The sequence below is a fragment of the Apteryx mantelli genome, chromosome 3, assembly GCF_036417845.1.
Source record: "Apteryx mantelli isolate bAptMan1 chromosome 3, bAptMan1.hap1, whole genome shotgun sequence".
NCBI classification, from domain to species: Eukaryota; Metazoa; Chordata; class Aves; order Apterygiformes; family Apterygidae; genus Apteryx; species Apteryx mantelli.
The window spans coordinates 103,141,254-103,157,052 of NC_089980.1; the positions used below are offsets into that span (position 1 = coordinate 103,141,254).

General features: G+C 38.0%; 1 protein-coding gene across 1 annotated transcript in view; it reads right to left on the minus strand.

Moving 5' to 3' along the window:
* The window catches only part of MEI4 (meiotic double-stranded break formation protein 4), a 65,541-nt gene that overhangs the window by 38,201 nt on the left and 11,541 nt on the right, over positions 1-15,799 (minus strand). The gene's annotated exons all lie outside the window — the stretch shown is intronic.

A 15,799-nucleotide genomic window follows, 5' to 3' on the forward strand; every position in this document is an offset into this window, starting at 1 on the left:
CTCTCATATGAACAAATTCCTCCAAGAGTGTGAATTTCCCAGGAGACATCTTTTCAGCATTAGCTGTCATCAAGCCCATTCTGCTGTCACAGAAAGTGGGTGACTACCCTGCATATACAGTAACTCTTCGTCTCAGACGAATGAACAACTGAATTCTTTGAAATTCAAACACATAAGCAAACCAAAAGCTAAACTGGAGTTTACAGTCAATGGTGTTATCAGGAATAAACTTGATTAAATGTAACTGACAGAAGATGCACTGAATTTTCAAATTCAAACAAACCACTTTCATATTGTCATTTAATGAGCTGCAAACAAGGCATTTCTCTCAAATCATAGGAGTGATCTGAATATACATGAGAATTATATTTGGGGTTTTTTTTGCCATACAATCTTTCCTATTAAAAAAATAAAAACTATTTTCTTACTATCCAGAAATAGAAATGTATAGTCATTATGTCATGAAACATACTGCTCTACAAAGTAAACAAGTCATTATTTCTTAAAACACTACCAGAAGAAATTCTCATTTCTATATATAAATGTATCAGAGTTCCTTCAAAGAAAAAAAGTGTACCTTAAAGATAATGACTATGAAACTTTTATACCCCTACAGCATTAATATTCAGTATCTCTTGCACAGTATCTGTTTACACAGATAAAACTCTATAACTGAATATTTTTGATTGACAGAAGGATACTCTGTCCCCCATTCATATGTCTAAGAATAACTAAAATATTTGAACCACTCAAAAGCAGACCATCACATCTTTATTCATCTAGCTGTACATGATTATTCACCATGTAGGGCTGCAATTAAACCACCTATTGTTCCCTGCCTACATTGTCTGGCTAAAAGGTGTATACTTGCATTCTAAACTTACCTACCATTTAGCAAGTTTGTATAGGACAAATCCTCCTGGAAACCATTTTCAAACATACGAAGGACAAAAGAGGCGACTGGGAGTAGTCAGCATGGATTTACAAAGGGGAAATCATGCTTAACCAACCTGATAGTCTTCAGTGATGAGATGAATGTAGCTTGGTGGACAAGGGGAGAGCAGTGGATGCTGATTATCTTGACTTCAGTAAGACTTTCAACACTGTCCCCACTGTCCTCACTGACAAACTGATGAAGTACGGGACTAGATAAGTAGATGATGAGGTGGCCTGAAAACTGGCTGAACTGCCAGGCTCAAAGAGTTGTGATAAGCAACACAAAATCCAACTGGAGGCCAGTCACTAGTGGCATACCCTGGGGTCAATCCCCAGGGCTAGTATGTTTAATATCTTCATTAATGACCTAGATGATGGGACAGAGTGCACCCTCAGCAATTTTGTAGATGATACAAAACTGGGAGGAATGGTTGAAATACCAGATGGGTGTGCTGACACTCATAGGGGCCTTGAGAAGCTAGAGAAATGGGCAAACAGGAATCCTGTGAAGTTCAACAAAGGTGAGAGCCAAGTCCTGCCCCTGGGGAGGAATAACTCCACACACTAGTACATGCTGGGGGCCAACCGGCTGGAAAGCAGTTTGGCAGAAAAGGACCTGGGCGTGCTGGTGGACAAGTTGAGGTGTGAAGGCATGAATGTGCTCTCATAACAAAGGCAGCCAACAGCATCTTGGGCTGCACGAGGCAGAGTTGATGGCAGGCCGAGGGGGGTGATTCTTACCCCCTACTCAGCCCTGGGGAGACCCCTCTGGAGTGCTGGGTCCAGTTCTGGGCTCCCCAGTACAAGAAAGACATGGACATATCGGAGTGAGACCAGCAAAGGGACAAGATGATGATGAAGGGATCACAGTATCTCTCATACAGGGAGAGGCTGAGAGAGCTGGAAATGTTCAGCCTGGAGAAGAGAAGGCTCAGGAGGCATTTCATCAATGTTTATAAAGACCTCCTGAGAGGGTGTAAAGCAGATAGAGCCAGACTATTCCCAGTGGTGCCCAGAGAAAGGAGAAGAGGAAAAGGGCACAAACTGAATTACAGGAAATTCTGTTTAGACATAAGAAAAAAACTGTTTTACTGTAAGGCTGATTGAACACTAGAACAGGTTGCCCAGAAAGGCCGTGAAATTTCCATCCCTGGAGATATTCAAAACCGACTGGACACAGCTCTGAGCAACCTGCTCTAATTGACCCTGCTTTGAGGAAGGGTGGTTGGACTAGACAATGTCCAGAGGTCCCTTCCAACCTCAATCATTTTGATTCTATGTCTATATTTTTGTCATTTTTCAAGATATTACATGCAAGTCGACTGGTACTAGCTTGCATTAAACCACTGCTACAATCAAAGACCAAAAATAGCACAAGCAGACTTCACATATCAAAATACAGTGCCTACATACCAGAAAATACTAGTGCAAGGTTCATGAGTACCAAAACATAGTTAATGGTATCTTCAGTTCTACTTAAAAAACAATGTTTGCACAGGCATGAAATCAACTGTATTTTCAAAGTGATGAAATGACATATAGGATACATTCAAGTGTTCTGTTATTTACTTTCTAAACGTTTCCAGCTGTCATAAAGAATACATACTGTTTATTGATTTTCAGGTCATAAAAGGATTAACTGTCATTTAACAGCTAAGTCCACTAGAAGTTATGTCATGCTTTTAATAACACTCACTTTGCCGAACACTTATCAGGCTATCGTGTTTGAGTCCTAAACAATATAACCGATTTCTTTAAGCTTATGGAATCGGAGAAACATCCACAACACTGGTTTTGTATCTCCAGGCATACTCATATTGCAGATCTTTTGCCTGCACCCCAGCAGCTCAGGGAGTTGAGACTCTGTATTCCACTACGTAACTTGTACTGCTTTCCCCCAATTCTCCAGTAGCTCAAGTCCCTTTTTTCCACAGGGCAACATCATTAAGGACCTTGTAATTTACATTTCTGCTATTTGAGTGCACATGCTGTTTGAACATATGAAGATTTCAGAAATATATTCTGAAAGTTTAGTTTTTGATTCATACAGAACAAAAGTATACGTATCCAAGGAAAATGATAATAAACAGTCTCTCAAATTTAGTTTTTCCATGACTAAGGAGCATGCGGTCACAGCCTATTAAAGCAATGCACAATCTCCCTCATCTATCTCTTGCTTTTGCTGTAAAAACAGCTCATAAGATAGCTTCCCATTTACAGTTACTGCTTATCTGCCTGATCAGATGATCAAACTGCCTCTGCCAGTTGATGTAATGCCTATTTACCAGCCTGTCACAGCAGATGAGTTTGATCACCTCAACTTTCCTGTGCCCAATATGAGAGAATCTCCTATTCCCAGTCATAACAAACAAATTATAACAAATCTTTGCTGTTAATGACCTCACCTTAGCAAGTAATCCCAAAACAAAAAGAAAAAGAAAACTATAGACAAGTCTTACGCTCAGCACCAGATCCGTAGCCTGACACAGAGACACAGTGATCTCCCAATATTAAAGCGAATTCATAAATTGTACACATACAGTTTTGAAAACCTGTTAGATTAAAATCCTCCATAAACGTATACACAGAAGATTGTATAAAGATTAAATGTGAATGAAGGGAAGACAAAAATAGGTTTCTGAAGGATTATAGTGGTAAGAAAGGATAACAAAATGAATGCATCTATATGTCTTTTGAGGATATGTAACTTAAAAATCAGACAACAATATTGGAAGTATACACACTCCCCAAAAAAGCAATGCTCCTCTTCACAATCTAAACATTTAAGATCTCCATAGTATCTATTAAAGCCCTATGACAGAAACAATGTTTACAATACCTAGATAGTTCTGCCTTCTTGACAGCTTGCATATTCCATAAGATTAAGACTGCTCCAAATCATTACTCAAAGGTTTAACAAATACTACAAAATAGCATATTTCCTATTTTAGTCCACAACTCATTTTTACCTTAGTACTTTTTCTATTTAATTAAGGATGGATACATATTTTACAGATCTACATTTTTAGACATAACATTGAGTATATCTGCTAATTTGCCTTTGGCAACCAGAGAACTAGACAAAATCCAGAGTAGTGTTACTTTTCAAAATCTGAGAGAACAAGAGACCCCTGAATTCCTGTTTGCTGAGTTACAGCACTCACTGTGAGATGTGAGATATTCCTGTTCAAATGTATGCTGTCTGAAGTCAGAACACTGAATTCTGCTTAGTGTGAATACTTGAACCTAAGTCAATCAATACTCATGCAAATGCTCTAGTCAAGAGCCTACTGGCTATTCCAGGGTTATGACCCCTCTTTCCTCCCCCTTCACCTCACACTTCTCTTCTGCCCCAAAGAACATATTTACAAAGTTTCAGTTTCACTTCAATATGAAAAAAAAAAAAAATATATATATATATATATATATAAAATCTTCTGTACGTTTCACATAGCAGAGTGCCTATTTGCTTTACCAGCTACTCCTGCACCATCACTTTCCCAGTCTTTTGTACAGACCTCATGACTGAGTATAAGAAAATTAGTTTGGATGTCCCTGGGATCCACTACATTGTGCACCTCGCAGAATATAAGGCAGCCTACCAATCATAATCCTTTCTGTATAGCAGTCACAATAAAAATGGCTTGAGTACAGAATAGTAAAATATTTTTCCTAAATACTGTATGACATTCTTAATCTAATCGTAAATAAAGTAAGCATTAGTTTATAACTCAAGTTTAAATGTATACAGTTAGGTAGTTTGTCTATGGAAATTGACTTTGATGTATTTTAATACATGATTTACTGATTTTCCTGTTTAGTGTAAGTTACCTATTACATTCTGCAAGTCTCAGCTGTTCTATAAACAATACCTGCAGCTATCACTAGTACAAAAAAACAAAAGCCAAATAACTGAAGGAATGAAACATGCTCTGAAGACACTTAGCTCAACCCTTTGTAGCTTGTCAGCTCCTCCATTCACAAGTCACCTCTTTTAGCCAGCAAGATCACCATCAACTATGTTTTTTTCTGGTAGCATGATAGTGAAAATTAGCATATAATGATTTTGCAGAAGCCATTTGAACTGATTACATTAAATAAGCTCAAAGTAGAGTAAATTTAGCTTTATTTTAAACGTCTGGACATTTAAAAGTTTCTCTGTGCAGAAAGAAGTTGTTTTGCCTACATCTTATCATGGATAGTTCTACTCCACATTGAGCTCTACTACATGAGAAGTGTGAACAAATCTTACATTAGGAGGAAAAAGAAAGGAGTCGTACATAACATGCTTAACATCTTAAAAAATAATTAAATTTCATTAGACATTAGTCAATATTCCCTGATTTTCACACAGGCAAAACTCATAATTCAGCAACAAATCAAATGCAGAAATTAAACAGGAATTCAGTCTGCATTAGGCACAACAAAGTAGTTTTTTAATGCTACCTTTCCCTAAAGAACACACATAAATACTAAAAAACATACACACACATACATATGTATGTATGTATGTACATATGTGTATATATAATTATGATTTTTAAGCTTTCTTACAGGAATTTTAGGCAGATAGTGAGACGAATGTAAATTTTTACTTTCTAGAATTATTAGTGCTGGCAACCAAGATTTACCTAAAAGAATTTTTTGTTTGTTTGTTTACAAAATTCCTGTATTTTTCCTTGTTTGACAAGAGTTACCATTTTCTAGCAGGAATTTTGTAGGAATAGAAAAAGAAAGGAATCTTCAAATTAAAGCCTTTGGCTCTACTAACTGAAGTAAATAGGAATTTTGTAATAAGGTGACGGGCGAGTGAAGAGTTAACAGGACTGAAGTTTGTCAATTGATATGCAGAAGAACTGATAGCACAAGAGCTGACCTGCGCAAAGCTGCTGAACAGAGGACTTAACAGGACTAAAGAAGTCTACCAACCGATATGCGCAAGGACTGATATGCGCAAGGCTGCGGAATGATTAACAAGACTGGAGAAGTGAAGTCTGCCACCTGGAATCTGCACGGACCCCCGGGGAGGGGAGAAGCAATACGGAGGTGCTGGGGTCTTGCCTCGCTAGCAGGGTCCTCCCAAGCAGACAAACAGACAGTCCTGTGATTGTGAAACTCGCAAAAAGTCAGCAAAAGCAGTGTTTGCCCAGAGCCCCAGCCGTATAAAAAGAGACTTGGGAGCTAGGAGAGTTTGAGCAGGGACGGGAACGTGACCTGACCATCCTCTCCGGCTGGACCGTGAGTATTCCCCCCCCTCCCCTTTTCCTGGGACGCTGGGTTAAGGTAACTCCTCGAGGTTGAGAGTCCTCTCACTAGGAGAGTGAACAAGCTAGCTTTCAAGTAGGGATAAGCAGTCCTTCCAATTAATAACACAGTAATCGACGGTTTCAGGTTATCCTTTCTAAATTAGTAACTGCTGGTTTTGTGTTATCCTTCCTAAATTAGTAATCGCATTATTTTAATGGGTGTTACTAATCCAAGAACTTGTGTGAGGAAATAAACATCTTTTTTATTATTATTATATTACTGTCTCAGTCGTTCCTATCGAACCTTCATAGCATGACAGCGTGACATAAGGGTAGTTACAGTACTGGAGATATGGGTATTGATAACTCTGAAAAAAACACCTGCTAATTGATTTATTAAAAAGTACAGAAATAATTTTGCATTTTGGTAGTTCCTCTAATGTATTTGAAAAAAAATATGGATGCAACAAAGTAAGGACTAAGGTTAAAAATAACCCTATCATTAAATTCATACACAAATTTACAACACGTAAGCAACAAATCTGATAACAGTTCTATATCTGTTATCTATATCTAAACAAAACAAAGGTTTTTTTCACAGTGTCTTCCACTTTGTCTTTCACAGTGTTGTTCCTGTATTGTTAATTAATCTCTGGAAACAATGGCAAACATTTAAATTGATAAAGCTGCATACTATTTGAACTATTATTAAAAATAAATATCATCAGCTCTCCAATCTATCAAACAAAAGTTTAAAAAGGAATCTTTTAATCCCTTGAGCTTGCTTAATGGCATAGATGAAGTGAAATCTACGCTGTTCAGAGATTCTCAGTTAAAAAACAGTCACAAAATTAAATTTTGAAAGTCATACTGATCATCAGAAACAAGAAAATAATGGAGCCTGGTACACTGTTCTGGAGCTGTATCATTTGCCCCTAATCCTCCTCCCATTCCCAGCTTCCTCTTTTTTCCCATTTTTCTTGGGCAAGAGACAGCAATGCTGTGGCCAGCAGCTGACAAAGATGTGTGAACTAATTGTCTACCTGGCTGCTGCAAAAATGAATGTATAATATCAGTGTTCTGCTTCCTCAAACATACTAATTTGGTTTCTCCCCCACTCAGACATCAATTTTAAAGAAGCCTGCTGGATCATATATCTTTATATTAGATATAATATTCATATATCATGAATATTGAATATATGAATATTCATATATTCACATAACTTTGAGATCTCCACTTCTCTTTCCAAGTAATTTCAAACAGTTTACAACAGTTTCAAAAGTTACTAGGAGGAGAAGAAAGACTGACCAGCAAGACAGACAGCATAATCCTATGAGCCTTATTTCCCCAGGAAAAAAGGATAAAAATCTTTAGTTATGAATTATTTATTTAGAATTCATTTATCATAGTGTGTTAGATATTTCTTTAGAAACAGGTATCTGGAACTCAAGTTTTAAAATTATCATCAATTCTTACATAAGCAAAATAATTCCTGCATGAGTTGCATGATTCACTGCACCCTGCAACTATAAAAACTGGACCTTAATTTCTGTTTGACGAGTCTACAATTTTCATGCCAATTAACAGCTCTCCTCTTTTCCCCAAGGGACTGGCATATTTGGCAATGCAGAACTAAGGCAAGTAATTAAACAAGTATCCTCAAATTGTAAGGGAAGCAGGCAGGTGTTAAAAACAAGCAAAACAACAATTTTACCCTTATATTCACATCACTCCTACACTTTGCCCATTTAATCCATCATAACTTCCACTCCTAATTCATCAATGTCAATTAAAACTTTTCATTTTTATACAGAGAGCGTTAGTATCCCTTATCTTACTGTCATGTTGCTTCCTTTGCTAATTTCATGGCTGTCATTTATTTCTTCTCATTGCTTATGCTACTATTTCTAATTTTCAGGTGTTGGCAATTTGCTACATTTTATTCCAATTCTTTGTTCTGTAAGCTTCATCTCAAAGCCTTGTGCTCTCTTTGCCTCTTCATAATCTTCTTTGTGCTTCTTTTCATTCCTCCAAACCTTGTGTTCTCTGCTAGGACCATCATCTAGCTTCACTGCTGCAAGCTGCTTTTTATATTACAGCCTTCTGGCACTATTTTGCAGAGTTTTGGCTGAAATCTATTCTAACAGACAGCATAATATACAATAGAGCCGAGACTATTTGCAACACATTCTACTTTATGCACCGCGAATGTTTACAAAAATCAAACTAAAATGCAAAAGGTAAGCACAACTTTTCTACCCCCCCCCCCCCCAAAAAAAAGGGCAGGGATAGGGAAATCAGTGAAAGCAAAAATAAGCTATTTCAGTTTCTGGGAAGGAATGAGTGTAATACCATGACTGCATGCAGTACAAGGGGTGGGGATGGGAAAACAAATAGGCTGCAGCCAGCCCGTTAAACGTTCTGAAAATGAGAATGCTTTGGTGAATGATGCTGGAAAACCATGATTCTGGTACTCTGGTACTCACGGAAAGGAATGTGTAATTTACTAGCTTAAGTGTAGCTGTGATGGATTTGTGGAGTGAGGAGTGAAGATCTCCAAGAAGGAATACTACATGAACTGCTCCCCATTTCCTTTGCTGTCCATGAAGCTTGTATGTGGGAGAAGTGTGAGGGTGGACTTTTTTCACTCACAGATTGAAAATACCTTTCTTAGATTTCTCTCTCCGTGGCTGCCTAAAAGACACCCTCTGATTCTCTGATCAGCATGATCCTGCTGGCTCCCAATATGCTTTTATCCAACCAAGTACCAGTTTCCTAAGTAAACATACAATAACTAATGCATCTGCTAGCTCCTGTCCGCAGGCTACCAAATCATGCTGCTGCTGCTGCCACAACAGCAAGGAGCGGAAGAGTTGACAGATCCCATGTATCACTGTGAAGATTTCACTGCACACACTTGCAGCCATCTTCATATCTGCCCCCCTTACTCCTTATTCACACCATCCAGCTCTCTGGCAGCAGCAGGCTTCCCAGACTATTTCCTACATGTTTCTCCTCCCCTTCCTTGCACAGGGGATAGGTGTAGCTGCTGAAGTAAGGAGGGTAGACTCAGACCAGCCCTGGCAGCTGCAGAGACTGGACTACGCTTAAGTCAATCAAAGTCAATCAAAGTCCCCTTTGATTGACTGACATATGCAAACATTTCTCCTCTTCCTGTCCAGGATAAGCACTCAGTACATAGCACAACTTGCTGTTACTTCTTCAGCCACTTCCTTATCCAATTCCAAAACATTACAGCATTAAAGAACATCTTTTTCAGTTTCACTAATATTTTCTAGTATGAGTACCATATCAAATGCTTTACTGAATGTCAGAGAGATAAAGGCTACCAAATCTTCCATTATAAACACAGTCTATTTTACAAAGAATGCCATTAGGTTGTTCTGCCACAACTTACCTCTGGTAAACTCATGTTGCATTTTATATCATTTACCTCTGAATCTTTAATTATTTTTTTCTTTCTTTCAACTTTGTTCTAAAGCTTTCTATGCTATTGAGATAAATCACTATCCAGATAACTTCCTCTCAGCTTTCACTCTCCAATATAGAGCATGCTATATTAGAAATTTTACAGTCACAGTAACACTACTTTCAAGCTGGTATATGCATTTGTCTTTGATTCTAAACTTTTAATTTCACAGTTTATTTTTTTATTCAGTTTTATGGGATAAAGACTTAGTTTGCCTTTCCTAATTTGAGCACATTACATTCTTCTGAGTTGGATAATATACATAAAACAAATACATAAAGTTTGTTGAATAAAATAGGTAAAACAGACCCTGTTGTGTGTAGGTTTGGGGGCTTGGAGGTTTTTTTTCTTGTTGTTTTAACTAAAAAAAAAAAATCAACCTGACATCCTTAAAGGAATTCAGAGCTGCAAATCAGTCTCATTTAATTTAGCTTCTACCTCAACATGGTAATTTCCATTTCCCTACACCAAAAGCAAGCATCTTGCTTATATCACCTCAGCCCAATGTTCAACTTTACAGAAAACACATTTCCACTTAGCCCACACGGACAAGTCATCAATTCATTTAAAGACTAAGTACAAGTAACTGATCTATAAAGAACTCCAGCTAACTACTTAAGACACTTGTGATGCTGCAGGCACCAGAGTTTTCACCAATAAATTTACTTCAAGCAATGCTATCTTGGCAGAGCTCAATATTTGAACCTAAGTCTTGTGATTCACAAAGTAGGTATCTCCATATCTAAATGACCCAAGAGGCCAGATCCAGCAAACATTCTAAACAGTAAGAAGGTATCAACCAAAAACTTCAATTTGGAGAATGTTTGCTGATGTTGCTTTTGCCCATTTTTTTAATAAATAGAGTAAATATTGTGCTGATGAGGTAGAAGGAGCTCTAGATGCATCCTTCTCTGCCCAAGAGATTCAAATTAATGTTTCTCTTGATTCCCGCTTCCTAACTAGCCCTGGTCAGAAGCCGACAAGGTGGAAGAACTGTCCATTTCTCCTGTTGCTGCTGAGTCACTATGTCCTATCAATGGATCCAGAAGTCAGTAAGCAACAACTGTGAGTGCAGCCCAGCACTGGAAAATATATGGATTCAAGTTTTAACCTGAGAAGTGCTTAGAAACAGTCACTGGCTAAAATACATAAAACAGATACTTTTTATTCTTTAGCTTTTTCCCTAAAGAATGAACTGGTCATCTATAAAGAAATTTAGGGCTGTAAATCAAAGCCTCATTTAAGTGTCTAAGAGCTACAGACAGCGCCTGGAAAAGAATATCTATTTCAGATGTTTATTACCTAATCCTACACCTTCCTCCCTCCTGTCCACAACGTGCAGGCTATTTTGAATACCACTCATAGGTGCCAAGAATCTGGCATGCATTATATAAAGAGAACAGAGGTACTTTCTTTAGGGCTGTGGATTCACTGTAGCAGCTGAGCACCGAAAAGTTAGGCAAAGAAAAACCCAGCTCTCTGTGGAACTGGCTGTAAATAACAGTCTCTGTCTAGCTTACTTTTAATTTCTATCCTATCATCATAAGAACGCAAGAAACACTATTTGGTCACACAAACCTATTTCTCAGAGAAGCATGATAAACTCCAGCTATGAGAAAAGGTTCATTAGTTGCAGGCAAAAGAATAAACAGAGAACTCCTAAGATTCTCTTCATTAAAGAATGCACACACATTTAAGCAATGGTTGGGGACTCTCATCAAAAACTCAACACAAATTTTGCACTTGGGATGTATGGCCATCCTCAAATCCCAGAGGACACAACAAGTAATTTTCTTTTGAGACAAAAAAGCACCATCTCGGTTAAAAAAAAACAAATTCTGAACTACTCCTTGAGGAGAAAGACATGACTTATGCAAGAACAGCCCTAGATCTCCATCAGGAAGTAACCAACATGTAACCAAACAGCTGGGGTTAGTAATATGATGGGGCTAAGGCAGCTAAATCTATTCTTTGAATAGCTACCTAATATAGTACACCCTAAGACCAAAAGGAGAGAACAATTCTATGCCCTTTTGTTTAATAATATGGCTGGAATGACAGAAAACAAGGCCTATATGGAACCCAAATACTTTTACACAGGCATGATAAGTGAAAGACAGAGGTTTTGATGCAACTGTTCCACGTGGTCTCAGCTGCAAACATCACAGAGACATGCCAAAGACAGTAACACTGGTAATCTGATGCTACAGAAAGTTAAGAAAGCTTTTACAGAAAGCATTCATTGGAGACAGACTTGAAACAGAGGAAATACAAAAAAAGCTCTTGATACATAAACACTATGATATTCAACACAAGCTAGAACTTCCTGTATTCTTGCATTAAGGGATCCTATATATTTAATTTGTAAATCAACAGAATGGTAAAAGCATGTCCCATTCCATCACTTTTTTTCTCCACCTAGTAGTAATAACAGTAACAACATGAATGTTAGTTAATTACATGGATAAAAAGAGACGCTGACAGTATTTTTTATTAGGCAGAGAGCTCGGTCCTGACAATACAGCATTACAGGCAGGTTGGAAATCATCAATGAAACTTCTTTGCCCCATGGTAGGAAAAATCCAGCAAACTTAGTCCTGTAATTTTTCAATAATTGTAGCTTTAGTGCATGATGTGTATTAACTCAGGAAGGATGAGGAGGGAAGGGGGACAAGAGTCCAAGAGGCAGACAAAATTTTCTTCATTCATTCCTCTGTCTCGTTATTCTTATGATCCACTTTACTGAAGTAAATAAGAGTCAGTCAATTTGGTGATTGCTTTAGACTTCTGTGCTTTAGAAGACAACGGATTTTGATTATAATTTGACTTAAATAGCTCTCTACATAGGACAACAGATTGCTAAGAAAACTTAATTCAACAATCAAGAGATTCAAACACTGACTCTTCTACTAGACCATAAAATTCTGGTATGACATTTTAATATTCATACAAATGAACTGCTGTTCCACTATATAAGTTCTTCAGCTGATCAAAATGCACTGTGTCTCAAGAGCCATGATATTCCCCTTGAGATTTAATTAATTTAGGAAAACTGAAGCCCACTAATTTCTTAGTTGGAAGGCACTGGAAACACGAGTGAATCTATTTTTAAATATTATTTGTCCCTGAGCAGGCAAAACTGATGAGTCAAGTACTCTCCTGGCAGCTGCTGACAAAAGATATTGCAAACTATACATGTCTAGGGGAATTTATTGTCACCAACAGTTAGTTTGAGCACTGCTGCATGTAATAAAGCCATCGGAATAAGTTACGGTTACTCTGTTCTAAGCAATTTCAGTCATTAATGAATCATATAATTGTATTCCAGATAAAAAAGTTGAAAACCCTGGTTCTGATTAATTTTTAACATGCACAAACATGCTTCCACACGTTTCATAACTACCAATGAGAATCAAACATTGCTCACTATTTGCTTTTCACTGTGCTAAATTTCAATGTGATATTTTCATGAAGAATTGTGACTACTTTCTCAGAAAAAATTCCTGAAAAGGCATTAAGGTACTACTCAGAATTCTCACCTTTGCTTTTCTACTAAATATATCATCAGTAACATCTAAACTTTTGTAAAATTTTACATAAAGACTTTTAGACTGAATAGAAAAGAGAAAAAATAAGAGGCAATGAAGGCCCAAACAGGATGGAGAGAGAAGTCCCTGGATGCTAGGTTCATGTCTTGGTATCAATTCAGATATTCCAACATAAATTGTTTTAGGTAGGACAGCCAATTTCCAAAGGGGCAAGTGAAAAAAGGAATGGAAATAGCACATAACTTTTAAGTGGAGCTGGCAATTCATGATCCTTGACAGCATCCTCTGAGGGCAGTACTGATGCGTTAAAAAGCACCAGAAGAAGCAAACAACCACAATTTATTGAAATGCAGGGCTTTTTTTTTTCTTTCTGGGTCCTGTTTGAAAGATTATGAGTGTGTGACAATGGCAGATGAATGAGGTAATTGTTGAAGAGGGACACCAGAAAGTTGTCTCTTCTGAGAGCCCTACACAGCTTAACTTTACTCTAGAACCCTGAAAACAATGTAGCATCTCTTCCATCTCAGTGTTTTGATTAACTTCTTAAAACAAGAGGTCCAAAACACAGACACAGATGTCCATACAGCCCCAGTGTGAAGGCCCGCCCCAAGTTACAGCATCTGCTGCACCTAAAAGAAGTACAACCAGTGAACTGAAAGCTTGCCAACAAAGCTGAAGAACTGCAACTAGTGTGGCACCACTAAGGATCACACATTCAGGATTACAAAAATACTACCTAATGCAGCACCCTGTGACTGTATTTGGCCATTACAGCTTAGTAAACAGCTTAACTGCACTGAAGGAAGCTAGATGAGAAAGTATATTTCTTCTCTCTCCAAAGTCGAGAGTGAGACTGTAAACTCCTTAACAAGAATTGTTTTATACTTGTTTTGAACAGCTGTATATCCAAGGGATAGAAATAAGATATGTATAGAGTTACTGATTTGCTATTGCAGGGACTTGACTTTTAAAGCTGATTCTACACACCATGAAACTGGAAAGCTCAGGTTCACCACAGTAGATGCGCAGGATCCAGAATGCTGCCCATGAAGAAAGAATTTTCTGTCCTCTCAAGTGACTTACTGCAATGAGCTGTGCAAAATCCTCAAAAGAAGCATGCAACATATATGCTATTCTGAACAGCACAGGGGGTTAGAAATCCCTCAGTGCCTCCAACTTGAATATTCTGAAATAGGAGAAAGCATTCCTGGTTCCAAGGCATTCTGGACAACAGAGATGCACCTCAACAGAACAGGCCCACTTCAAGTGACACATCATGGAGATATTCATAAATGAACAAACAGGATAAATGCACATTCACTATGTCCCTGTAGAGGTGGAGGGAGGTAGCTGTTGTCACTTCCCAAATGGATAGATTAAGCAAAACAAACATTCCTGTGCCTCCTCTCTGAAAGCGAAGAGACAAAGTTCCTACCCCACTGGAGCTGTGATTATATACTGCAGCTTCTATGGAAGTTTTCTTTGGGAGAAATAATGCCTGTTTTGTCAGGTGCCAGAGAACAGTTGATTTAAAAAGTAGAGCTGGTGGCTTCATGAACTGAATCCAGTCTTGCACAGCTTTATGTATGTCATAGCATTTCTTCTCTTGCTTTAAAGCAGGACTAGCAAAGAACCTGCATAAATAGGACAGTGATTTTGTTGACAGTGGAGTGACTCTTAACATGAATGATTCACACACTGAAAGGTAAGGCACCAATAGCAATACACCCATGCGGACCTCTAGGACTCTCACTGTTGAGCAGTCAAGAACTGGTGATAAAGTATTTGATCCCTAGATCAGCAGTGACTGTCACAGATTTTGCAACACAAAAGCAACAGCTCATCTGTACCAGAATTAGACACAAGATCAAGCTGCAGATCCTCACAAGCTTTTCTGTGGTAACTATACTGGACTGAAAGATCATGCCAGTCTAAGGTTGTAGAGGCAGGCCTTCTAGCAGAAGATTTAGCCTTGTAGCACCCAGGCCCCACCTTTAGCAGCTGTGATTTAAGACTCCTTCTAGAAGGCTTCTTCCAAAACATCAGGTGTGCTTAACAGCTATATGCAGATTTCTGAGCTGCCTCCCCAAAGATGGGGGAAAGGAGGAAAAGTAAGGGAAATTCAAGAAGCTACTTTTATTTGTAGTTCTTTGATTTTAGATGGTTTTATATTTTAAGTATATTTCCTTTTATTCTATCTCTCATGGCTTTTTTGCCTTTCAATATTTATGTCAGTTTGGAGTTTCAGGTCAAAAACTTCTAGCCAAAATTCACAGCTCTAGGCAACAGAATCTACACAGAGAAGCTTCGAGTAAATGTCTTTGCAGGTTCCTACAGTACTTCTACTGCTTTATAAATAGAAACATCTCAAACAATGGAACTCAACAGTTACAGCTAGTCCCTCTGCTACTGTTTTTTTCCCTTTACATCTAATGCTGAGATAATTATCTCTTCTCCAATTCTCAGAGGTCTTGTAAGTTATTTAATCTACTCTGCAAAATGCTCGGATTGCTTTTGGAGATGAGGCGTTAAAAGTAATCCACAGCCATTTTGCCCTTTTTTCACTTTCTGAAGGT